The 26,777-nt window shown below is 36.5% G+C and overlaps 1 protein-coding gene across 2 annotated transcripts in view; it reads right to left on the bottom strand.

Moving 5' to 3' along the window:
* STK33 (serine/threonine kinase 33) overlaps nucleotides 1-25,908 on the bottom strand; it is a 118,414-nt gene extending 92,506 nt beyond the window's left edge. The window contains exon 1 of one of the 2 annotated variants that reach the window (XM_031460089.2): nucleotides 25,831-25,908. The gene's annotated coding sequence lies outside the window, so the exon portion shown is untranslated. Of the gene's footprint in view, nucleotides 1-23,614; nucleotides 23,858-25,830 lie in introns of those variants that run through there. The other variant, XM_010985927.3, reaches the window with a different exon arrangement.
* Nucleotides 25,909-26,777: the final 869 nt, after the last annotated feature.

The raw sequence follows: 26,777 nt of genomic DNA, 5'->3' as shown, positions 1-26,777 counted from the left end.
CTCTTGTCCCTTGTTCTCCCAACAACCCCTGGATGAAACTTATTATCTAACCAGACCTAAAAACTCTGCTGACCCGCCCCTCCTGTGTAACTTCCTGCCATGGCCTCCTCTTCTGCGTGTTGCCTTTCATCTCCAGTGTGACAAATCTGGAGTCAAGTCAGATTGTTTCCATTAGTTTGAAGCCTGCCTAAAGGGCTTTATTTAACCTACAGTAGCCAGAACCATTAACTTACACATAACTAACATCATTGGTCAACTGATAAATCACTCTGTACTCAGGACCATGCTAAACTCCCAGAATAATGGTATTTGATCCCTCCAAAATATGACTCTCCCCATTTACAACCACAGAAGTTGCCTCAAAATGTTGCTTCTAAATGAAGACTCTTGGTTTCTGCATCTTAACTCAATACCTTGTTATTTTCAAAACTAGAAAGCTAAGAAATAAAAGTCTCTAGGCTACTTTTTAAAAAAATTTCTTAGACGTATAATCGCCTTAAAATAACCAGAGTATCTTTAATGAACACTAAATAACTTCACTATTTCATTACTCTCAGGGTATATTCTAAGCCCTGGACTGAGTTAAATGAATCAAGAAAAGGAATCTGGAGTACTAGTAACCCAAAGTTGGTTTAATATTTAATGAGTAGTTAGTTTAGAGGCAATAAAGAAAGGTCAAGGTCATTAGCCTTTCTGTGCCAAATATCTGCTCACAGGACATCTTGACTAAATTCTGCAAATACAATCTATTGAGCCAATATTGGGTCCTATAATAGTCATATAAGCTTTTACTACTATCAAATGACTCTTTGATTACACTTACAATTCAAAAATTACTCTACTACTCAAATCTCTTTCACAGCATACTTCTTTAATTCAGTACACTTGAAATTTTGCACTTCCAAGAGCAGAAAGATAATATTTATATTGCCAGGTGATAGACTGACCTCTAGTGGAAATTAGAGAAATTACTAAACAAGTTTCTTGGCAAGGTTCCTAATAGAGAGAGTTGTCTAACTTACTATATTGTTAAAACAGAGTTTAAAACACTGAATAAAATTTGCTTGGGATTTCTTAATCAATCCAATCTAGGCAGAATAGAAGAGGGTTAAGAGCAGAGACTCTGGTTCATAGCTCATCTCTGTCACTTTCCAGCTGTTTGTCTCAGTTTCCCCACCTGTAAATGGAGAAAAACTACCTACCTCACAGGGTTGACATGAAGATTAAATGAGTCAGTGTATGAAAAGTCTCTAGAACATTGTGTGTTACACAGATAAGTGATGTAAGATTATTGGTTATTATTATCTGTAGCTAGAAGAGATTATAGCTGGAGGCAAGTCATAATTTCAGAGGATATGAAGAAAAGCAAAAGAGTCCTGGTAGGAACACATTTTTTTAGGGATTAGGCTATAACACAGCAGTATAGCATCAACTCAGTTTGTCCTCCCACTTCCAGACGTATGTGAGCTACGCCTGCATGTAACAGAACACAGGGGGACTTCAGATGCAAGTGAACCATACGTGGATAACATTTTGTGGGAAATACTGGGAAGACTTCTTGTCCCCACACAAGCATGATGAAGAACACCACACACTATTTTAAACTAAGACACTTACAGCTCCAGCCCCCGGATCTTTCAGACTTTGGGCTCTTTTATATGTAATGTCTACAGTGTGTACAACTAGCACCTTGCTCCATGCTCAGTCATCAGCAGGCTCAGAGTCCCTGAATCACACACGTAGCACTTTTCTACAATCAAGATATTCATTGATTGGGCTGAAACCGCAGAATTCTAACTTTTTAAAACAACATTCTATTGCATCTATCTAATTAAACAACTAAAAGATGCCTTCCTACAAAGTTAATAATATAATTTCCACCTCTTTTTCCAAGGAAAGCCCAAATCAGTAATTATTTTCAGCTGAAAGAAGTGCCCATAAAATTGAAAAATGATCTATAATTCCCAGGTACTTCTTTACCACAAATAATGGTCATCCAGAGCAAAATGGCTTGTTTTTCTCATAAAACAATATGATTGTTCTAATAAAGTGAATATAGTTCTCAGTTATTTCTATCACTGTCCTGAGGTATCCTAATTTATTTCAGTTAATTCAAGTTTTTTATTCTGTGAACACTCCAAATTGAAATTAAAAGTTGCAATTCAGTTATTCAGTACAAACACGAACCCATTAAAATGACATAAAAGTTCCTCTAAGATCTTATTCATTACATTTCCATGTATTTACTACAAGAGAGTAAAAAGGACCAATTTATGTAATTGAAACCATAAATTGCGGATAATGTTTCATATATGTAAAACCACAACTCAGAAATAATTACAAAAATGAATACTGCAATATGGTTAGGTAAATTCTAGAAAACATCATAAATACTGTAATATAATTCTTTCTGTAATTTAAAGTCACAAAGAAATGTAACACTATTAAAGTATATAGTATTTGAAGATAACAGCAAAAAACAGGCTATTGGAAGTTTTTGGAAAATTCAAGTTTATTTGTAAATATAAAAGCAATAAAGCTACTCTTCTACAGTATTTGATATTTCACTAAGCACAGTGCCATAAAAATTGTGTCCCTGAATATGTCCCTAATAACTGTCTAGAATATATAACGTAACAGAAGGAATATCAATTCTGATACTACAGAAGAGAAAGCTCATCTTCTTAAACATCTTCTGTAGACAAACTTAATCAATGATATCCTTGCTGTGTTCTTTCTTTTTTCTTGTACAAAAATCCACATTTATATTTCTTAGGGTTGAAACAGTAACAATTCAGTTCTACCAAAGATGTCAAAATAGACAAGGTAACCATGTACCCAGTCACAGACCTAAAGAAAAGTATTTATTAGTATATTTCCTTTTTAGAAATTAAAAGATATGAAAGTTCAAATAGAATAATAAAACCCAGCTCTCCTAAGGAATACCTTCTAGAGAAGGCCTACAGGATGACTGCGAAGAAACACCACAAGGCATGGATTTACCAAGGTCTGCTCTGTGATTCTCAATCTTGCTGTACATTTTATAGAAACTGGCAAACTGATTCCAGAATCTATTTGTAAAGATAAAGGTCCCAGAAAAGTCGAAATAATACTGAAAAAGAAAAAAGCTAGAGGACTCACATTACCTGGTTTCAAGACTCAGAAATCAAGACACTGGGGTACTGGGGTAAGGATGGACAGATCAATGGAACAGGACAGAGGTCAATGAATTTTCAACAGGAGTAACAAAGTAACTCAATGAGTAAGTAAAGTCGTTTCAGCAAAAGTGCTGAAACAACTATCTATACATTCAGGATAAAAAAATGTAACTTCAAAATGTGACAATGAGTGTGTATATGTCCATGAATGACTGAAAAATTGTGCTGAACACTGGAATTTGACACAACATTGTAAAATGATTATAAATCAATAAAAAAATATTTAAAAAAAAGAAGAAAAAATTAAAAAAAAAAGAAAAACAAAAAAAAAAAGTAACTTCAATTTCCATCTTCCATAACATACAAACATTAACTTGAAATGGGTGATATGCACAAATGAGTTAAAACCAAAGGCTTTTAGAAGAAAATATAGAATATTTTAATGACATTCAGATAAGTTAAAGATTTCTTAGAAAGAAATAGAAAGCATTAGTCATACAAGAAAAATTGATAAATTAGACTTCGTCAAAATTAAAAACTTCCGCTCCTCAAAGAACACCAATAAGAAAATGAAAAGGCAAGCCACAGACTGGGAGAAAATATTTATAATACATGTATTTAACAAAGGACTTGTATCTAGAATGATAAAGCACTCCTACAACTCAATAATAAAAACATAAACATTCCATCACAAAAGTAGGCAAAAGAACAAATACCTTACAAAGGACATACAAATGGCCAATAAGCATATGAAACAATTCACAAAATCATTTGTTGTTAGATAGATGCAAGTTAAAACCACAACGAGATATTCCTACACACCCTTCAGAAAAGTTAAAATTAAAAAGACTAAAAAAATCAAATATTGGAGAGGATGTGGAACAACAAGAACCTTCTCATGTTGCTGCTGAGAATATTAAATGGTACAATCACTTTAAGAAACAGTTTGACAGTTTCTTATAAAGTGAAACCTACATCTATCTTATGGACAAGAAATTCCAATTTGGTATATTCTAGGTATATGCCAAAGAAAAATAAAAACATATGTCCACAAAAAGCCTTATACAGTTATGTTCACAGCAGCTTTATTTGTGATAGCCAAAAACTGCAAACACCCAAATGTCCACCAACAAATGAATGGATAAATAGATTGTGGTATATCCATACAATAGAACACTGTCCAACAATAGAAGGAATGAATTACTGAAACACACAACAACATGGATGAATATCAAAGTAAATTAACTGAGCAACAGAAGGCAGACCAAAAAAAAAAAAAAGATTGTATGATTCCAATTACAAAAAGTTCTAGAAAATGTAAATTAACCTACAATGCAAAAAAAAAAAAAAAGATCAAGGGTAGCCTGGGAATGGGGAGTTGGCACAGAGAGACAGGAGAGAGGTATTAAAAAGGGAATGAGGGCGCTTTTGAGGGTGATGGATATGTTTATTATCTTGATTGTGGTGATGGTTTCATAGGTGTACACATAATCAAAATAATCAAATTGTTCACTTTAAGCAGGTATAGTTTATTGTATGTCAATTATATCTCAACAAAGCTGTTAAAAATACACACACATACACACACATAAACACACACTGGAGATTTCTACTTACAGTCAAGATGGACTAACAGGTAGCAGATTTACCCTTCTGCCTTAAAGTGATAGAGAATTGGACAAAATATATGAGACAACAGTTTTCAGATATCACACAACAGACAATACAGGATTGAATTAGCTGGGAGAAGGAAAACAAACACAGTGAGTTCTACACACTTCAGCTTACTGCCTAGAAGCAGTTTCCAGAATGCAGCACAAGGAGGGGAACCCCCCCCCCAAAAAAAAGGCCCAACGGTACAGGTTAGTTGAAGGAGGAAAATCACAAAAGGAAAGCTCCCCAGAGATTTACAGAAAGGTCTGTGTGAGTCTCTGGCTAAGTGCTGACATGCACATGTGTGAGCTACCCAACACAGATAAAGCTGGAAGACACTAGGCTATGTGAAATCAACCAGATACAGAAGGACAAACACTGTATGATTCCACTTAGCTGAAACATCTAGAATGGGCAAATTCAGAGAGACAGAAAGTAGATTAGAGGTTACCATGGGCTTGGGGGAGGAGAGAATGGGAAGTTATTGCTCAATGGTTATGGAGTTTCTTCTGGGGTGATAACAAATGTTTTGGAAATTCATACCAGTGATCACAATTTGCATGAACAACAAAAGAACAGTCTACTTTCTGAGGTGCTCTCTCTCGTTCAAAGCAAGAATTACAACCAACAATCAAGAAAGTGTGCTCCTGGCTCTTTTTTCTTTTTTCTTTTTTTAGCACTTTCCAAATTATTTGATGTTCATGAAACCATCTAATGTAATAAGTGGAAATAAATAAATCTAAAATCCGTTTTCCAATTATAGATAAAACTCTTAAAATACATGACTATCTATCTGATTAAATGTATGCCACAAATTAGTGTTATTTCAACTGCTTGATATGTGAATAAAACAGATATTAACTTTCTCATACTGAATAATAATAGCTAACATTTATGAAACATCTTTTATGTGGCAGGAACTGGTCTAAATACTTTCGGGACACATCCTCACTTAATTCTTATAATAATTCTATAAAATTAGCTTTAATGTTATCCGCATTTTACAGATAATTAAGCCAAGATAAGAGAGGTTAGGTAACTTGCACAAAGCCACACAGGTAATAAATGATACAGACTTCAATCCCAGAAAATCTGCTGCCAGACCAAACTCTTAACAGTAATGCTATAAAAATGAAGCAAGTGTGAGATGTTCCAGAATTCTATCAATTCACAAAAGACTACTGGATGACTTGAAATAACCATGAATAGGATAGAAAGAACTGTTTTATCTCCCTAGGATTTTATGTTTCAAACAAATCACTGGTAGACTAAATTATAATACGATGGTGCAAACATTTCATCACTCTACACCAAAACTCAGGCATAGTCAGGGCACCATAAAAAAATTAAAATTTATCATCAAAGTAAAAAACAAAACAAAACCCGGGCTTAGAAGAAATGTTTTCAGACTTATGAAATGCATTTCATTCAGTAACAGCATTTCATGTTATCGGTACCATTCTGGGCACCGGAGATATAAAGGGGAAAACACAAATAATGTCCCTACTCTTACGGAGGTTATATTTTAAGAGGGTAAACAGGGAGAGACAGATAAACAAACACACAATAAAATGCCTATGTGCTATGACGAAAATAAGAGGGCAATGAGATCAAGAGTAACTTAAGGGCTACTTTAGTTTGAATAATCAAAATAGTCTCTCTGAAAAGATGGTATTTAAGAGGAAAGCTGAATTACAAGCATTTTTAATGTGTCAGCTACACAGATTTAGCAACTCAGCATTTTAGTATATGAAAGCTATAATTTATGTTCAGGAAAAACAATTTACCTAGTAAACATTAAGGTGATAACTACCTTTCTATCAGAAAGAACCTTAAAACATCTAACAATGTAGAAGCAAATATTAAGAATCCTTTGCCCTTTTTCTTGTAATTGATCTCATTTTCAGATACTATGCCTATGAAGGAAAAAAATAATAAGGGACATATATATAACAGCCTTGAAGTGACAACATTATATAGATAGAGACTTAGGTGAGGAGAGAGGGAGGCAGTTGTGGCACAAGGGATTCTAAACACACACACACATACACACACACACACACACATATGCATGTAAAACTGGTGAAATCTGACTAAGGTACCCAGATTGTATTCATGTCCATTTTCCAGTTGTGATACTATTATACAAGATGTTACCATTGTGGGAGACTGGATGAAGAGTCCAATAGAATCTCTCTATTAATTTCTTAAAAGGGCATATGACAATTATCTCCCCCAAAATGCTTTTTTAAATAACTATAAGGTGAATGTCAAATACATATTTAGGAAGCATCAGAATATTGCAAAGAAATAGCTTTCAACAAATTTCATGCACTAATCCATTGGTTTAACTTAAGAACTAGTCCTCATCAAAAAGAGTAAAATAGACTTTGAGGCTTATAGACCAAAAAATTAGAAAATATGCATTTTTCATGTAAGAGGCATCTGTAATTTCACACTGTGACCTAACTATAAATGTACTTTAACTTTCATCATTTTCAAACCAGGACTCAGGAAATAAACTTTTACTGTTAAAAGGAATCAAGTCAAATGTACTAAGTAAATAAAGGCAAAAAGAATTGCAAGTTTACCTTATGTAGCTTGTAATTAAACAATGCTGATAATACCTTTGGAGGAGGGGATACATTTTTAAAACTAGAAACTAAAGAGGCTAATTTAATTTCAAAGTGAAAATGTTTCCCAAATTTCAGGATGTAAAAGCTATTACTCTACATTCTTTTTAAAGTATACTATATATATATATATATAGTATATAAGAAAATATATAATATATATAGGAAAACAGAAATTAAATAAGCCTAGAATCTCCTTTTTTAGAAAAAAGAATTCTACCTAACCATTTTGACAAATTTATAAGGAGCAATCAAAGCAGAAAGTACCACGCAGGATAACTTTAAATAAATAATCAACTATTTTTATACAAATCACTATGATCCAGTCCCACTCCTCAACTAACAAAAAATGACTGAGAACAAAGAACAGACTGCTGGAGCATTACCTGAAACTAGTCAATCAGAGAGACTCTGAGAAGTATGATCCCATGGGTGGAATAATACTCAGATCCAACACCTACTGTGCTATTGAACATTCAGCATTCCCGAGCAAACTATTTAACCTTTGCACCTCAATTTTCTGAGCTGTAAAATGAGAATCATGATACCTGCCAATTCGTACACAGGGATGCTGAAGTGTAAGATGCTGCATCTAAGCTACCGCAGCCCAGCAGATTCCAGCAGCTCTTGCCCAAGCGAAACTTCCAAAACTACCAAAGTGAAAACAAACTCTACTGCTTCCCATTTTATCTCCAAATACCCGGATGAACATCATCAGAAGTTGAATATTATCACTAGAACATTTAAAAACTAATGCCTGATTCTGAGACATAGGAATTTGGTAACAACAGGTGGTTTTATGGTTATTTTCTCAATGGATTAATTTGTTATGTCAGACTAAATGTAAATGTAAGCATTCCATAAAAATGTCACAACCCACAAAAGAATGAAATAGTAATAAGATATATATATGATCACATCCTAAAATGTATTAACTCCTATGTTGTTTCTTCCTTCCCTAGCAAAGAGAATGTACAGAACATCCAAAGTGAGAAGTGAAGATGCACACAGACAAGGTGAGACAAAGAAGGACAAAGCCACCCTAGGCCCAGCTGCAGGTGTAACCTCAGAGCCAGTATCAGTAGACTCTGAAAAACTGTGGAAGTAAGAGTTCTTGGACACTGATAGTCAAGTATTCTACAAATAAGAACATCTGATCATTTCACCTTTACACATCAAGCAATGCAGGTCATAAACTGCTGGAAAGCCTATGTATCAATGAGCCAACTCTGGTCTAACCACACTTTGAGGGAGGGCAGTTGGTTCTGGCAGGAACTCAGATGTGTCAGAACAGAAGTTGAGCAAAGGAAGATTCACCTGATAGAAAATGCAGGAGGACAGGAACCCCAAGACATATCTAGCACATAGTTAACAGAGAGTACTATAATAGCTAATATGATACAGCTACCAAAATATGATAGTATTACTTTGTTATATGCAATAATTACCTAACAAATATAATACAAATAAACTAAGAAGCTACATTTCTGGATAAGAGGTTTTAATTTTTTCAATAAAGTTAAAGTCATGTTAATCTGCATTCTAAAGTTCAGTAACTATAGATTCTAGAGCCAATAACTAAGATACAGAAAATGCTGTACATCTGAGAGTAACATTGTAAATCAACTACACTTAAAAAAAACAAAAAACTTAAAGAAAATACCCAGAAAGAAAAATCAACAGATATTCCAAGAATGCATAATAAACTAGAATATTACAGAGCCAATCAAACTCATTTGTCACTCAAATTTCAAAAGCCTATGACTTTTCACAAACTTCATTATTTACTGTTTACGCAATGTGCTATAAGCAGAATAATCTTCAATATGTTTCCTGATTCTACCATGTCACCCACTTTATGCTTGTTTATCTGGGCATATAAATATCTTTTTATACTTTTCATTGTCACTTAAAAATATCTAGAACCACTCCTGAAAAATAGTAACCATCTACTCAATAACACAGAAAAGTAGAAGTACTGTGTAATATTAATGTTTCTCTTCATAGTCACTTTATAGTCTACCAATGCAGAAGCAAAGGATATGTAAATATATATTCCATTTGCACACCTCTCCATCTTACAGCTCTGCAGTTCTTTCTACACAAGCTTACTTCAGTTTTCCTCATTTTACATACAGATCTTAAAAATTCCCTTTTGCCCATTTTCTAAATATACACAATGGCAACAGAGCCATGACAGCCATTTTTGTACGGCAAATTTCTTGAACAAGAATCGTACCATAATCCTACTAAAGGTCAAATGCATCAGTGCCTCTCCAGGGAAGTTCTTCCATGCAGTAATGAGTCATTTTTCTTTAGAAATGAAAGTTTCACTCTGTTGAGTAAATGACTGCTCATATGCAGACATCTCTCACTCTGAGTCAATCAACTATGCCACAACCTTCTCTTTTCTCATTTTTGAAATCTATAAGCCCTTACATATATACTGATGGAAAAGCACTCACAGATTTGTTGACTTATCACACACCACACCTGTACTTGGAATTTTAAAAAATTTCCATATTAGTAATAAAGTAGAGTTCTTCCTACAGTGAATTTCACCATGCTCAGAGCCCTGGTTCTTGTTTACCATATACAGTGAACGTAAAATAACCTAAATTCAAAGTTATTTATCATAGCATTGTTAGTAATATCAAAATATTTGGAAACATTCAAATACCCTTCAATAAAAGACTAGTGTACATCCATACAGTGGAATATTATGCAGCAACTGAAAATGGACTTTTTTTTTAATTGGAAAACTCTCCCTAGCTATTGTTAGGCAAAAAAAAAAAAAAAAAGTGAAGGCACATAGTATACTACCATTTGTGTAAAAGAGGGGTAAATTTTTATTTATATTTAATATGCTATATGTATATTATACATCTATTTTTATATATTTAATTTATACACACACATACCTCTCTGAAAGGATACTCATTATAGGGAAATTAGGGTCAAGAGGACAGGGACAAAAGGAAGAATTTTTCACTATATACCCTTCTATTTTTAAATGATGTACTAAGTACAACTATCATCTATTCAAAAAATAATTAAATTTAAACTAAAAGAATATATAGCATGATAGTTACACACAGAAGCTCTGTAGATAAAAAGACCTGGGTTTAAGTCTCAGCTCTCCCATTTACCAGTGTGTGGCCTTAGGCAAGTTCTCCAAGCCCCAGTTTCCTCATCTGTAAAATGGGGGTAATAATACTTACTGAAAGAATTAGATCAAATCAAGTATATAAATCACTTAGACAGTACCTGGAAACTATTATTAAATATTCTATTTAAATGGTACTGTAGACTCAGAAGTCACAAAGTTACAGTCATCATCAATCATTTTTTTCTCTTTCTTCTTATTCACAGTGAGCAAATTTTGCTAGTTCCTCTTTCAAAAAGATATGGTATCAAAAAGATATTGGATACCATATCTGGATACCATATAAGATGGCATCCATTTTATAACCCCTAGAGATTGGCCCAGACCCCGAAGTATCAGCTAAAGAGTTAGAATTTTATAAGCTAGTCAATTGGAGCCAGTGCATATTTGCCACTATATAGACATATCTGTATAATTTCTACTCTATTAAATATCAAATGCCACCAATTTGTATCTGTAGTCCCACTTACTGTTTATAAAGTATTTTGAAACACTAATTCAATTCCTGAAATAAGAATCTCAGAAACTCAGATCTTCTCATTTCACTGCTCATTCCACCTACACTTACCAGGAAGTGTCCATTCTTACAGGATGTCATCAAGCATACTGCTCTTCCCTCACCTAGAAGGCTCTTACCTATGTCAACCAAAACTTCGTTCCCAGAAGCTGTCCTGGACCTGGTAGCCACGGGTCTCTGAATTCTATCTACTGTGACAGCAAACAACTTGGGCCCCACAACAACTGCCTGATGCATTTATCTACAAGGATGACCTACAACCACCTCAAATTCAACGTGTTCGCAACAGTCATAATTATCTCACTTTGATCCTCTGCTCTCAACCCTTGCCTGAACTTGCTTTCCACCTCTATCTCCTGGAACCCCTGTTTCAGTGAATGGTCCTACGGTCACCCAAGTGGGCAAACCATAAATCTCAAGGTCATTCTACTCCCTCTCCCTAGATTCACGAGTCCTGCCTCTATCTCTAAATATCTATAGAATTAATCTACCCTTCAGAATGGATATAGACTAGGAGAGAGAGACAGTCGGAGAAGATGGCTCATGCCTCGTTCCCCGGTCTGCCAGGATGAGAGGGCAGTGATTAAGAGATCTGACTCTGGCTCCAAACCAGCATGGTTCAAATCCCAGCTTAGGCACTTACTAGCTATCTGACCTTGGGCATAGTACTACTGAACCTCTGTCTCAGTTTTCTCATCTGCCCATCTGAGAAAATACTAGTAGCCCTCTCATAGGATTGTTGTAAAGTGCAAAAGGATTAATATAATGTAAAGTGCTTAGAATAATGTCAGGTACACTTCATAGTATTCACTACCATTTTCAACAGAAATATCATTTTTTAAAACGTCATAAGATATTTGCTCTATAGTAGTATAAAATCCAGAAATTTTTCATCAAGACAGAAAATCAAAACATAGTCCAACGTCCAATTAATCTGAGCCTCCATCCCACTAAGTTTTAGTCATGTTGTGCCCATGGCTATTTCCCTACTGTACAACTCCAGTATCTCTTACCTAGAGAACCACACCAGCCTCCAATTAACTGAGCTCTTTATCGCTAGCCTTCTCCAATACATTCTCCAGACTGCAGCCAAAATGGTTTTTCTAACATGTGTATCTACTTATGAAAGCCTTCAACCACTCTCTGTTACTTCAAACAAGTAATAAGTTAAAGTCTAGATTTCTTAACGTGGCTTAAAGAGCCCAATATGATGTATGTGATATGGTCTCAAGCCTCATCCTTATCCACTTTCCCACCCTGTTGTCTTGGCTCCTGTTATCACTCTTCCCGTTCCTAAAAATCCTTTCAGATCCTATGCCTCTCAGGTCCAGACTTCTACATCTGTTATGTCCTGGGCTTGAAACACTGTGCCCCATCACTCTACCTTTTACCTGGATAATTTCTACCTATCCTTCCATCTTAATTTAGAGGCATTTCAGCCAAAAACCACATCTCCTGGCCTCCAAATCTGGCTTAGGTGCCCTTCCTACGAGTCAAGCAGTACCGTATACTTCCCCTATCATGGCACTTTTCTCAACCGCCTATTTACTTGTCTATATTCCCACATCAGACAATAAGCTCTATCTGTTAAATAAATTATTTACTATCATGAATAGGGTTTCACAAGATTTATGGATATTTTGCAAACAATATTAAGTGTGAGGATTTTTGTAAACTAAAGTAAACCAAGCAAATATAATAGAAGCTGAAAGTCTTAGGAAGCTATCCAATATACAAATACAATAGAAGCTGAAAGTCTTAGGAAGACATTCAATATGACATAGAATCTAATCATAATGACTGTCCAGAAATCAGGCCAGAATCTTTGGGAAATGGCAAAAGAGGCCTCTCTGAAGAATAGGTAGAAATAGTTTCCAGTGATACAGAGGCAAGAAATCATGAGCAACAGTGTATCTCCTGCTAAGCCTCTGGAAACAAAGAAAGAAAGAAACAAACAAACAAACAAAATCTATCACAGAAGATCTTTTTTTTTTTTAACATTTTTTATTGATTTATAATCATTTTACAATGTATCAAATTCCAGTGTAGAGCACAATTTTTCAGTTATACATGAACATATATATATTCATTGTCACATTTTTTTCTCTGTGAGCTACCACAAGATCTTGTATATATTTCCCTGTGCTATACAGTATAATCTTGTTTATCTATTCTTTTAAAGATATAAAATACATGCTTCAATCTCCTGGCCAACTGTAAGTTCCACCACACTGAACTGAAAAATCAATGTCTGAAATCCATGCAGATTAAATATATCAATGAGTGAAAAAAAAATAGCAGATATAAACTATTATATACAAAATAGATAAACAACAAGGTCCTACTATATAGCACAGGGAACTACATTCAATATCTTATAATAACCTATAATGAAAAAAAATATATATGTAGAACTCACTGCACACCAGAAACTAACACACTGTAAATAAATATACTTCAAAAAAATTAATAAATATTCAAGCTTATCTTCTGCCTTAACAGTCAATTTTCAATTCTCTTATTTTCGCTGTCCCCATACACAAAGTTAGTTTCTCCATCCTCTATACTTGGTGGCAATTTATACACAACTCTGGTATTACTTCTATCACACTCTATCATATTACTTAAGTACTTCTTCACCACCAGACTGTCATGAAGACAGAGGTGATGTCATTAATTCATCATTGTATCTTTAGGACTCTCACTGCACATAGTAGGTATTTGGTGTTCATGGAAAGGAGGAAAGGAGGGAAGAGAAAGAGAGAGAAAGAGCAATCTGTTTATACAAATAAGCCAAAAGATAGCAGCTGAAATGATAGAGAACTCCCATAGATGTAAGGAAAAGAAGTCTGAAAGAAGTTAAATTGCTAAAAGTTAATATGCAGATAATTCAGTGAGCTTTAAATTAATATGAATTAATAATAGAAAGAATGACTACTCAGTCTCACCCCTTGGCACACTACTAAAAAGCTTGCAAAGTAAGGAGCTCCATGTAGGGTTCTTTATATATCCTATGTAGAAGCACAGAGACCAAAAACAAAGTGGGGGGGGCGGAGTGGAGAGCAGAAACGGGAAAAGAAAAAGAAGAAAGAAAGCTGTTCCACGCCATGCAAGGTGTCTAAGAAGTCACAGTGATTCAAACACTTCAAAAATGGTTGTCCATAGACCTTATTATTAACATTTTTAAAAAGATGCATGAGGATATTTTCCTACCCGGGGTGGGTGAAGAAAAATGTTGGATATTCTCAACAGAAATTCACTGTCATATTTTCACTTAGCAACATGACTTTAAAATGTTCAAAGATCAAGTGAAAAATTCATTTGTTCAGTATTTTTTAAAATACCCCAATATTTGAAAGATCATTATTTCAACATTAAATATCACTATTTACATTGCACAGTACTCAGGCTGGAGTAAGAACTGAGAAGACTATCCTACAGAAGATTTGCTTTTAGCAGAGTCAGACAATCTGTTCATCTCCAAGACTGCCAAGGATTTACCTAGCTCCTCAATGAACTTAAGGACATTCCCCATATTCTACCAATAACTCAGAGTTCCAAACGAGTTCATGGAAGAGAGAAATAATCTGCTATAATCACATATGCAATGAAAAGTATTAAAGAATTCTAAAGTCCCATAAAACTTGTATCTTCCTCACCAGGGAATTTCTCCCAGCACAATGACTTTCTTTCGTAATACCAAATCAAAGTTTTAATAGCACCCACATTGTGCTTGGGTTCATTCCAAAAAAGAAACTTCTCTAAAGACTTTGGAAAAGAAACCCAACACTTAGACGGAGGCTTACCTCTTCAGAAGAAAGTCTATTTTGAAAGAGAACCATCTGTCCCTAGAGGTTAAGCCCATTCCAAAGAGAAGATATGTAACTTCCTCTATTTCATTAACTTATTGGCATGATAATTCACATCAATTTAAAGGCATTTCATCCACAATGAGCTGTTTGAAAGCTAAATGCACTAAATCTTCTTTCACAGGGCCTGTAAGTATTTTTTGAACTTAGTGATTCGCACTTAATGCTTTATTTTAAAATCAGTTTCATCATTTCATAAAATCAGTATTTCTTCAGGAAGATGGACTCCATTTTAACTCTATATCTATTACCCCAGGTCAGAATTGCAATGAATTGTGATTCCATTTGAAACCACTAATACTGTACTCAACAATCCAATTAGTAAGGGAGTCTGAACACACAATTTTCCAAAATGACTATAGGCTCCCACTTCCTATTCTTAAATATCTAAGACACTAATTGAATGTCCAAAGGTCCATATTCTTCTATCTATAGATCTCTCTCAAATACTCTCATAATAAAACCACGTTTTTAATTCTTACTCCCACAAAAGCTTTTTTTTTCTTTTTTTTTGGTTTTAAAGATTTAGCAACTGGATTTTTTAAATCAATTTGGTAAATAAATGTTTGAACTTTTTAAAAAAACTATGTTCTTATGAGATTCAGAAGTCTCTATAGCGTATAGCTTGATATATTTTATAATAGGAACAGAGGACAAAACTATCAAAGTATAGTAATTCTCAAATATACAAGATAGATGTATGGACATGTATATAAGTACACATGTGCATTTGGTATATATCCACTTTGTGAATTATCTACAAAGACAATTTAATGTCAGGCAGCTTTTATCTACGTGTCACAGCCTTCCTAGATATGGTATGTTCAAGAATATAAAATCAATCATATAAATCACTAACGCAAAACCTAGAATGGAGAAGTATTTATACAATGAGTACTACTCAGCCATAAAAAAGAATGAAATAATGCCTTTTGCAGCAACATGGATGGACCTGGAGATTGTCATTCTACGTGAAGTAGGCCAGAAAGAGAAAGAAAAATACCATATGATATCACTTATCTGTGGAATCTAAAAAAAAACAAAAAAAGAAACAAACTTATTTACAAAACAGACTCATAGACATAGAAAACAAACTTATGGTTACCAGGGGGAAGAGGGTGGAAAAGGATAAATCGGGAGTTTGAGATTTGCAGACACTAACTAATATATATAAAATAGATAAACAACAAGTTCATACTGTATAGCACAGGGAACTATATTCAATATCTTGTAGTAACTTATGGTGAAAAAGAATATGAAAATGAATATATGTATGTTCCGTATGACTGAAGCATTATGCTATACACCAGAAATTGACACAACATTGTAAACTGACTATACTTCAATAAAATACATATATACAAAAAAAAAAAAAGAACTGAAAAAAAAAAAAAAAAGAACATCTGATACAGACCTGTGTCATAGATCTGATTGATACAACATGGACACTGTTAAAAATTTCCCAACGACAGAGAGCCCATTCTTTACTTTCCCCAAGAAGCTTGTTTCATTGGACTCCAATGACAGAATGTTCTTCCTCATACTGAGCCAAAACTATCTCCCTATAAAGTTTCCTACAGGTCATACCTAGTCTGTCCTTACAGATATGCCTAGTTCATCTTTAACAGGACTCAGTCTTCTAGATATGAAGGAAATAGGCATGTGTCCCCCTGGTCATAGCCAGCTTTTCTACACCGCCAGTACCCTCAGCCGTCCTTCATACCATTTAAAGACCATTCATGTCCCAGGCCCTTCAGTCTCCTCTAGGTGAGAGTCAATTTGCCAATATCTCTGTTGAAAAATGGCATGTAGAAGTAAAAGTCATACTCCACAAATTATTACCAACATTTACTTATTCACCTGGAAGCAGTTATTCGGGAAAGAGTAGAACCAAAGAACACTCTGCTTCCTAGGGAGCAAGCCTTGACATGCACTAGGGAAACGGCTAGATAAATAGAAAATATAAATCAATGCTACCTAAAGACAGTGATGAGGAAAATGGGGGGAGAGCAATTTAAAATATAAATAGTGTCATCAAGCTATTCATTCTGAAAGACGTTAACCACACCATATGCTAGTCCACAACCTAAATTACCTGAGATGTTGGCAACGCTAATGTAATAGGATCAAACCTTTCTAAATTTGTAATAAGCATATAGACAGTAGTCATAGCCTTTAAAATAAATTACTTTTAATCTCATCTAAGGAATCAAATGAAATCAAAATGCTGGATGTAATTAAGACCGTTTAGTTTCCCTGGAGATTATACGAATCAGACACGTTAAGTATTCTAGGAATGAAACATTTGATACAATTAAGGAAATCCTATTGAAAAAAATTAGTCTGCAAAACAGAGATAATATGGGGCTAAGCAATGGCTTATTAATAACTCATTCAATTCTGAGTATAATAAATATAGCTATTACAACTTCAATTCACTAGTGGCTGAGCTCAAAAAGCTAAAATGATGCCACTCAATCTGCCTCAAGAATCTAGATTTAATCAGCATAGTCACTGCCTGCTTCATTTACTGAATCACAGAATTCACAGAATTATTTTAGGCTGAAAGGAATTTAGATGAAAACAAACAAAAACGCTAGTAAGGAGGGCCATGATTAAAGACCAAAATCTTGCCCCTCATCTGCTACACTTCAGCAACCCTTCAAATATTTGGAAACAGCTGTCATATCGTCCCTTCCCAAACCCTAATCAATCTTCTTTTCAAAGCCAGTTCCTTCAATAACTTATAACAGAGGGAGGATCTCAGAACAAAGTCCCACATAAGTGACCTCTGGAAAGTCAGACAAGTTCTTTCATGTCTGAAGGGCCAATGTAGACTGTGTCTCGAGGGGGTAAATGACTGGCTACATGAAGGAGGCTGCCCTCAACAAGACTAAGACTTTTGAGCTGCTGGGACACTCTTCAACCCCTCAGTTACCCTGAATTATGGTAAAACAACAGGGACCTTAGAGACAGCCCCGGAGCAGAGCCCAGCAGTGAGTGACTGTGGGAGGAGATGAGAAGAGGGGCTATGACTATGCCGACATCAGAAGCACCAGAGACAGCACCTCCAGGTCAGGGGCCTGCCCCTGTACCTGGCCCTGCTCCAACGGCTCTCTCCACTAGTCTCTGCCAGCCTAATTGGTCTTTCCTCTTACCAAGTAAGCCCTGGGGCAAACAGGACAGAGACTCTTCCAGAGAAAGTAAATGGCCACAGAGGGAGCTGTCCATGAGCTATGAAGTCATAACCCCAAAGTAGACAGGCAAGTAACCTAGGACGATATTAAAGTGGCAGGATGCTATAACTAGAGAATCAGGAAAGCAAAAGCCCAAATCTCAGGTGCTTGGGGAAAATGCCAAAGACATAAGACAAAGAAAAGGACATTTTTTTTTAAGCTAGGCTTAGAAAAGAAGAATAAAACCAAGTTCACTCTTAATGACAAATTATGCTTCTGTCTTCTCCATCTAAACTGACCTCACATCTCAGCCTGGCACATGCAGGCTCTTTGTAAGCTGGGCACTGCTGGCCTGTCAAGCCATTGTCTTTGATCAATCCCCTGGATATCCACTTCCTTAAGAATCTACACTCTTTCCCACCTCCAGGCCTTTGGGCCTCCTGTTCATTCTGCCTCAGACTCCTTTCCCGTTCCACTCATTCTTCCCTGACTCCCCCTCGCAGACTCGGGTGTGCTCTCCTCCAGCTCCCACAGACCGATCCAGTCTCTTCTAGCACCTCCCATAGAAGATAAGAATTTCTTGGTCTGCTTCCTTCCACAACAGACTGTGAGCTCTCAAAGACTGGATCTTTGTATTCAATGAAACCAGCATAATGTCTGGCTCATAACTGAGTAAGTAAATGAATCAAATGAGAGAAGCAGGGTAAGTGAAATGGCAACCACGTGGCAGGCTCTGTGTCATGTACATCTGTCACCTCTCCTCTGCTGATTTATGACAGGCACACAGAGAACAGTGCCTGAAACACAATAAAGTGATCAATAAAAATTGACTGAATAAATCAAAATTGAGTGAATAAACATGAAAAAGAGCTTTGACAGATTCAGCAAAGTGTTATGGTTATGACCATATGCCCTTCCAATGCTAAGATTCTATGGTGTTTAAAAAAACACTGTATTTATACAAATTTACCAGAAAATCTGGAAAAGAGAGAAGGGAAATGAATTTATTGAGGAGCTACAAGCATGTTAGGCACTTTATATATGATATTTGATTTGTTTTCCATAATAATCCTGGGAAGCTGGGATTATAAACCCCATTTTATAGAAAAGGAAATCAAAAATAGGGATGCAGGGACAAAATCTGAACTCAGGTGAGCCTGACCCAATCCTAAGCTTTTCCCAGACTGCACATTTGAACCTCTGTGAAGCACACAAATCTTCCTTCCCTATCTCTCCATTCCAAGGAAAAGGGGTTCTGAAACAAGCCAAGGCTCAATTAGGTCACAATTCCAGAGAGAGGAGCTTTCAGTGGGAAGTATAAGGAGGTGGAAAAGCTCTGCCTTCCCTTGAGAATGTCCCCTTTTCTTTGTCGAAAAGTCCACAACTCTTCCCAGGTCCTCCCATGAGTCTGGAAGGAAAATTTTAGGGCCTCTCCTGCTTAGAAGGAAGCAATGCCTCTTCTACTCTTCTCTTTCCACGAAAGGTCAAGTGGGAATCAGGTTATGATTCAGGGGAAAGATGGCAAGGAGACAGCTACACAGGTCCACTTGAGAGGCCTTACATTAGACTGGAGGTGGAAGCAGCCCCGAAGCTTACATCCCCTACAAGACAATTCACCAAGTTATAAGCCTTCATGAATATTGTAAGTAATACAGATGCTCCTTTGCCTGGAGTGTCTTCTGTGTAGGATGGTGGCATCCAGTTGAGATGACAAGGAATCAACCAAATTTTGCTTCCTCAAAACATGACTCACAAGTTGACTCAAATAATGTGAGGACATTAATGTTCACTAATGTGAGTGGTCCTGGGACAACTGGTTATCCACATGCAAAAGAATGAATTTGGACACCTACTTCATACATATATACAAAAATTAGCTCAAATGGATCAAAGACCTAAATACAAGAGCTAAAACCACAAAACTCTTAGGAAAAAAACATATGAGTAAATCTTCATGACCTTGATTTAGGCAATGGTGTTTTTAGATATGATATCTAAAGCCAAATAATCAAAGTAAAAACAGATATACTGAACTTTATAAAATTAAAACCTTTTGCTCCTCAAAGGACACTACCAAGCAAGCAAAAAGACAACCTACAGAATGGGAGGAAATATTAGCAAATCATATGTCTAGTAAGGGTCTAGTACCCAGAACATATAAAAAAACTCTGACAACTCAAGAATAAAAAGATAATCCAAATAAAAAATAAACAAAGGAGTTAGATGCTTCACCAAAGAAGATATACAAATGGCCAGAGATGTCCAACATCATTAGTCATCAGGGAAATGCAAATCAAAAGTATAATAAAGTATCATTTCACACCTATGCAGATGACTATAATCAAAAAGGCAGACAATAAAAAAGGGTCGGTGATGATGTGGAGAAATGAGAATCCTCATGCAATACTAGTGGGAATGTAAAATGGTGCAACCACTTTGGAGAACAGTTTGGCAGTCTTCAAACAGTTACACTTAGAGTTACCATATGACCAGCAATTCTATTTCTAGATACATACTCAAGAGATAAAAAGATACATCAATACAAAAATGTATATACAAATATTCATAGCAGCATCATTCATGAGAGCAAAAGAAGAAATAACCCAAATGGCTATCCACTGATGACAGGATAAAAACAATCTGTTACTCATATGTGAAATCTACAAAAAAGAAAAGAAAAAAGAGGACACTAATGAACTAATCTACAAAACAGAAACAGACTTGCAGACATAGTAAGCAATCCTATGGCTGCTGGAGGAAAAAGGGTGGGAAGGGATAAATTTGGGACTTTGAGATTTGCAAAGGTTAACCACTATATATAAAAATAGATAAAAAACAAATTTCTTCTATATAGCACAGGGAACTATATTTAATATCTTATAATATCTTTTAATGAAAAAATATGAAAACAAATATATATATATATATGCATGACTGGGACATTATGCTGTATACCAGAAATTGACACACTGTAACTAAGTATACTTCAATTAAAAAATAAATTAATTTAAAAAAACAAACAAACAAAAAACAGTGTGTTATAACTATACAATGGAATTTTATTTGGTTATAGAAAGAAGGAAGGATAGATACACATTGCAACAGAAATGATTCTTGGAAACATCATGCTTAATGAAAGAAGTCAAATGCAAAAAGACCCCATATTGCATGATTCCATTTACATAAGATGCCCACAATGATAGGCAAATCCATACAGAGAGAAAGCAGATTAGTGTTTGCCAGGTGCAGGGGTGAGGTAGAGAATGGAGAGTGACTGCAAATGGATGTGGGGCTTCATTTTGGGGGTGATGAAACATTCTAAAATTAGACAGTCTGATGATTGCAAAAACTTAATTTTACAGTTTAAAAGGGTGAATTATATGGTATATTCTCAATAAAAAAAAGTGAGCTGTGAGTATAAAAAGGAGCTAGGGGAACACATTATAACATATGTACCATCAAAGAGACAGGACAGAAAAGCAATTAAGTTAACTTAAAAAATCACTGCTGGACATTGGTGTTTACTTTCATAATCACAAATATGAAAAGTATTGAATTTTATTGCCATAAACTGAAGGCCAACATAAAGAAGATTGAGAGGAAAAATTAATTTGATTTCCATGAAAAACGTCCAAGGGTAAATATTTGCTTTCTTCCCAGTACCTCAGCTGGTTGGAAACTGAGCTCCCTGGAGCAGATGTAAGTGCCTCTATGTTAGATTTGCTGACAGCAAACAGACTTGGAAGAATTCAAGTATAAGAACCTGAGCCTCAGACCCACTGCCTTTGGTAAACGGTAGATGGATTCTCTCCCAGCAGCTCTGTCACTGCAGATGAGCATTCCACCAAAACAACAAAGTAACAGAGTAGAACTTTCAATTAACAGCATCTCATCCTTAGAGACTGGATGAACATCTTCTATAAGGCTTTTTTTAGATTCTCTGAATGTATATGTCTGTGACTAGTTTTTCCATGTAAACACAGCTCACATTAAGAATACTGAATTATAAGCAAACTTTGGACACATACAATGTAAAAGTAAAAACATGACACAATATTCTAGAACTGTGCTCAGAACATTGTAGGCATGCAATAAATATCTGTTGAATTCAAGTTTATAATAGTTAATAATGTCTACTAAGTAATTTAGATTAAAAAATAAAGTAAATGTTAACACTATTTCTAAATCAACTTTTCTTCAATAGAAAGTTGCTTTTTCTGGCTTTATTCTTGATGTTATACCACATCCTCTCTGATAGTCAAACTGAGAAGTCAATGGTTATTAAGAAAGATAATTAGTCTATTATAAATAAAAAGAATATTCTGATGAATTACAAAAGATACTGCCCCTCACCTTACAAACCTTCCAGAAATTAAACAGCTTGGGGTTGACAAAACTGCAGGAATTCCTAAGGTGATTAGTCTTTCATGCACCTTACAATTTATTTTAGTTAATAAACTAAGAGAATATATATTAATACAGTTTAACAATAAGTTGTCTACTCTTCACATTCTGGAACCCTAAGACAGATCCAAAGAAAACACAATTCGCCTCACTGACCCATAACGGATCTCAGTAGGGAGGGAAATTCTTTCTGAAGCACATCTGAAAGCATTCTAATTTACCAGTGCCAAGAAGGTCAACATTTAATTCTACAATACATTTTCCCCTTTTTAAGCCTCTTTTAAAAACAAGGAAATTATTTCTCAGTATCTAAGAACTGTGGGTGCTTGAAATACTATATAGGACCATCAGGTGGATAAAAGAAGTAGGAAATATCTTCAGAGATCACATCTCTTTCAGGACACTTCTAAAAGTCTCTGAGGATATGATTCTACAAGTTCACAATGTATGACACCGCCAGAGAAAGTCTCTGTCAATCTCTTATACAGCAGTATAAATTCTTTTCTTCTGTCTTCAAGGAGACAGGAAGATGACATGAGTATCACCCTTTATATCATCACCTTTTAGGTTTTTTATTGGAAATCACACTACTCAGTTCTTTCACTTTCATTAACTCTTCCTTGATTTGCTGACATCACAAAATAACATTTTTAAAGAAAATGTAGAGTGTTACCTGGTCTCTGCATGAAAAAGATTTTCTAAGCATAAAAGCAATGAACCAAAAAGGAATAGGTTAATAAGTAGGCAACATAAATTGTTTTAATTTCTATAAATCAAAAGCCATTATAAATTAAATGAAAAGGCAATTGTAAGAGAAACACCCCCCTATGTCAAGCAAGGGTTAATATCCTTACTCTACAAAGAGTTCACACAAACCAGTGTCTGGCCAAGACAGTGTCCCCACCCCCATTCCCCCATCATCCATACAAGAAATTGCTAGATCCCTACAAAAAAAATGAAAAAGAGGTTACAGCATCTCTCTCTCAGCTTTCAGGATCACTCTCCTTCTTTCTTCTTCCTAATTCTTTTGCTTCCTACCTGGATGCTCTCTTTTTTCTAAGCTCTGTTGGCCTGAAGATTCAGATAAACAGCCTGGTCTTGATTTCTGATTTTCCTCAAGATCCAGCCTCTGAAACACTGCTTTCTACATTGCTCTGTAGCCTGCAGGCAAGTAACAACTTGCCCCAGGCTCCAGGGATACCTTATCCAACTAATTCCAGCCAAAGCCCAGCATGCAAATATCAAACAATTAAACAATTAAGAAAAACTGAGACTCCAAAATAAAAACCATCAAAGAGCTTGTACAGGCAATTCACAGAAAAGAAATACCTAATAACTAACAGCAAGATTTTTTTTTAATGGTTAAACACATTAATAATGAAAGATGTGAGTTAAAATGAGGCACTATATTTAATCTGTGAAATTTACAAAGTTTTTTTTTAAATGATAATGCTAACACAGGTGTCACAAAACTGACAGCAGGATGGCAAACTGGTATAATCTTTCTACGGATAACATGATGTTTGAAGAGCATTTACTCTGCCCTTTGACTCTGTAGTTTATTTTTAGGAACTGATCTTCAGTAATCAAAAATCTAGTCAAAAGATGTAAGTATAAAGACATTCATTGCTACAGTTTTGTACTTGAAATATAACTATCCAACAATAAATAAATTGCAAATAAATTATGGTTTGTCCACAGTGTGGATTATTATGGAGCCAATAAAAATAATATCCTAAGAGCTGACTCTTTTCTATAACACTGATTAAGGATCATTCACTATTCTAAGCAGTTAACATGTACTAACTCATTTACTCCTCCCAAAACATGAATGGAACCTGGGAGGTAGGCAGACACTAACATTTTCATTTTACAGCTGAGGAATCTGAGCAGCTACACTGGCAGAGACTCATATGCCCTTATCTGAAATTCTAAAATCCAAAAAGCTCCAAACACCACATGTACTCACACATGTGGCAAATTGATCTGTTAGCAAAACCTGACCTGAACTCATGTGAAAGTATGTACAGTCTTTACTTATCACACTTAGAATGAAGTTAAAAGAATTCATGTGTTCTTTATTTCCAGGGTACTTCCCCAGACCCTACTAGAAGTGGTGCAGTTTATACACCACGTTGTCTTTCCATAATCTGAAAAATTCTGAATTTTAAAACACAAACTGCCCCCATGGGTTTCAGATAAGGAACTGTGGCAGAGCTGGAATTCACACCTGTGCTTCTGCCTGGCTCTGGAGTCTGTGCTTTTAACCAGGATGCTTATTTTGAGAGACTGTTGAATGACATGGGAAAATCCTTATAACTCAAACATTTAAGTACTTATTTACCACACACTATGTATCAGACACACAAATAAAATTACAACTGTAACAATGTCTCTAAGGAGAGAGAAGTGGAGAAAGTTAGGCTCAAAACCCTGCTGCTGTTTCTTTTCACTGACAGAACCCTCTTCTGATGCATGACCACTCTGTTTCCTGGTTGGATACTGGAGTTGTTTGGTGGTCAGACAGAAAAGAAGGTCCTCCTTGGCTAGTGACAGGGGACCGGGAGACTCAAACCACGTGCAGCATGTAAATACCCCTTACAACTAAACCCCAAATGCTTGACATTTACTGCTCACAAAGCAGTTTCATATACAGGCTCCTTCGAGCCCACAACACTGCGTGAGAAATTATAACCTGCCCTTACAGACGAGGAAATTGAGGCAGAGCGCTTAAATTACCTGTCCACATATCTGTAAGAGGCTCCTCGAATGTGCACCCACTGTGTGCAAGGAACTACACTAAGTGTCGTAAGCAAGAGCTACCATATAACGAGGTCCTACTAGGTGCCAGGCTTTAGGAGATTAAAAAAAGAAGAAAGGAGGGGGAAAAACCCGCAACTTCAGAACTTTCAAGGATGTGTCATTTTTCCCAAATCACACTTACCCTAGAGTAAGTCAGATTTAAATTTCAAAACGGTTCACGTCTCAAGATGTGGTCGAGGTGAGAAGGTGGGGATGAATCGGGGCAACCAAGGACCACCCCAAACACCGACCCGGGGAAAATGGGGTCCCAACGGCTGGGCCCCAGGAGACACTAGGAGCGGGCGGCGGGGGCCGCCAGCCGACCCGGCAGCCGGACGCCCAGCGGCCGGTTTGCCGGCGCGTTGTCATAGCAACGGCAGGTCCGCTTTGGCCCGGCCGCTCGCCCACTCCCGCGGGGGCCGCCCTGCGCCCAGACGCCAGCAGCCACTCACCTGGGCCGGCGGGCGTGCTGGCTTCCGACTGGCGCTCACACTTCGCGCTGGTGGTCGCCGAGCCCGGAATTCCGCAACTGTAGAAACTTTTCGGCCGGCTGGGCAGCGACAGGGAGGTGGACGGGGGCCGCGCGGGGACAAAGCGCGTAGCCTGGAGCGAAGCCCCTCTCCCTGCGGCCGGGTTGGAGAGGAAGGTGCCCCCAGGTGCGCTCGGAGGCGTCCCGGCGAGCAGTTCCTCTTAGGGATGGACCTGAGGAACCACCTCGGCGACACTGAAACAGAAACATGTTACACGAAATTCAAACTTTGTAACAGTGATATAACAGTACTGAGATGATGTCCAGGCCAGTATTCTTGCTCAGAGCCCAAAGTCTTGTGGTCCAGCCAGCTGGAGCTGGGGGTCTAAGTCTCAACACTGCAGTGGGTTCAGAACTGGCCTACAAGACAGGGAAATGAATCAAGTATCAGTTCCAGGGGCTGGGAGTGGAGGGTGTTTGTCTCCACAGAGGGGCTGAGAAGGCTCTTGACAGATCAAAGGACAATTCCCAGGAATATGTTTTAGCCACAACTCTGTGGAACCCTCTGAATGCATGCCCTTTGCAATAGAGGCTGGAAATATGGACTCCAGCTGTATGCTAATGTATTTCTTGACCTCAACTAGGAATGGCTTCTGTGGACATGGGTCTTGCTCTGTAGCAGCTGGGGGAAAAGAAATTCAACTCTCCTGATACTGGCCTAATTATTCAGGCAGATGCCATCTAAAATTTATTTGATTAATAGCCAAGAACTTGTTACAGTAGATCGATTCATTTTATTGCTTAGAGGTAGAGGTCCACCACTGGCAATGGGTTCGTCCTGTCACGTTCATCTGAAAACTCAAAATGGCCCTGCTGGGCAACTGGTAACCAGTTTTGCAAATTTTCCAAACACATATAATCCCCACCACA

The sequence above is a fragment of the Camelus dromedarius genome, chromosome 12 (genome assembly GCF_036321535.1).
Source record: "Camelus dromedarius isolate mCamDro1 chromosome 12, mCamDro1.pat, whole genome shotgun sequence".
Lineage (NCBI taxonomy): Eukaryota > Metazoa > Chordata > Mammalia > Artiodactyla > Camelidae > Camelus > Camelus dromedarius.
This window is presented reverse-complemented; position numbering and strand designations above follow the sequence as displayed.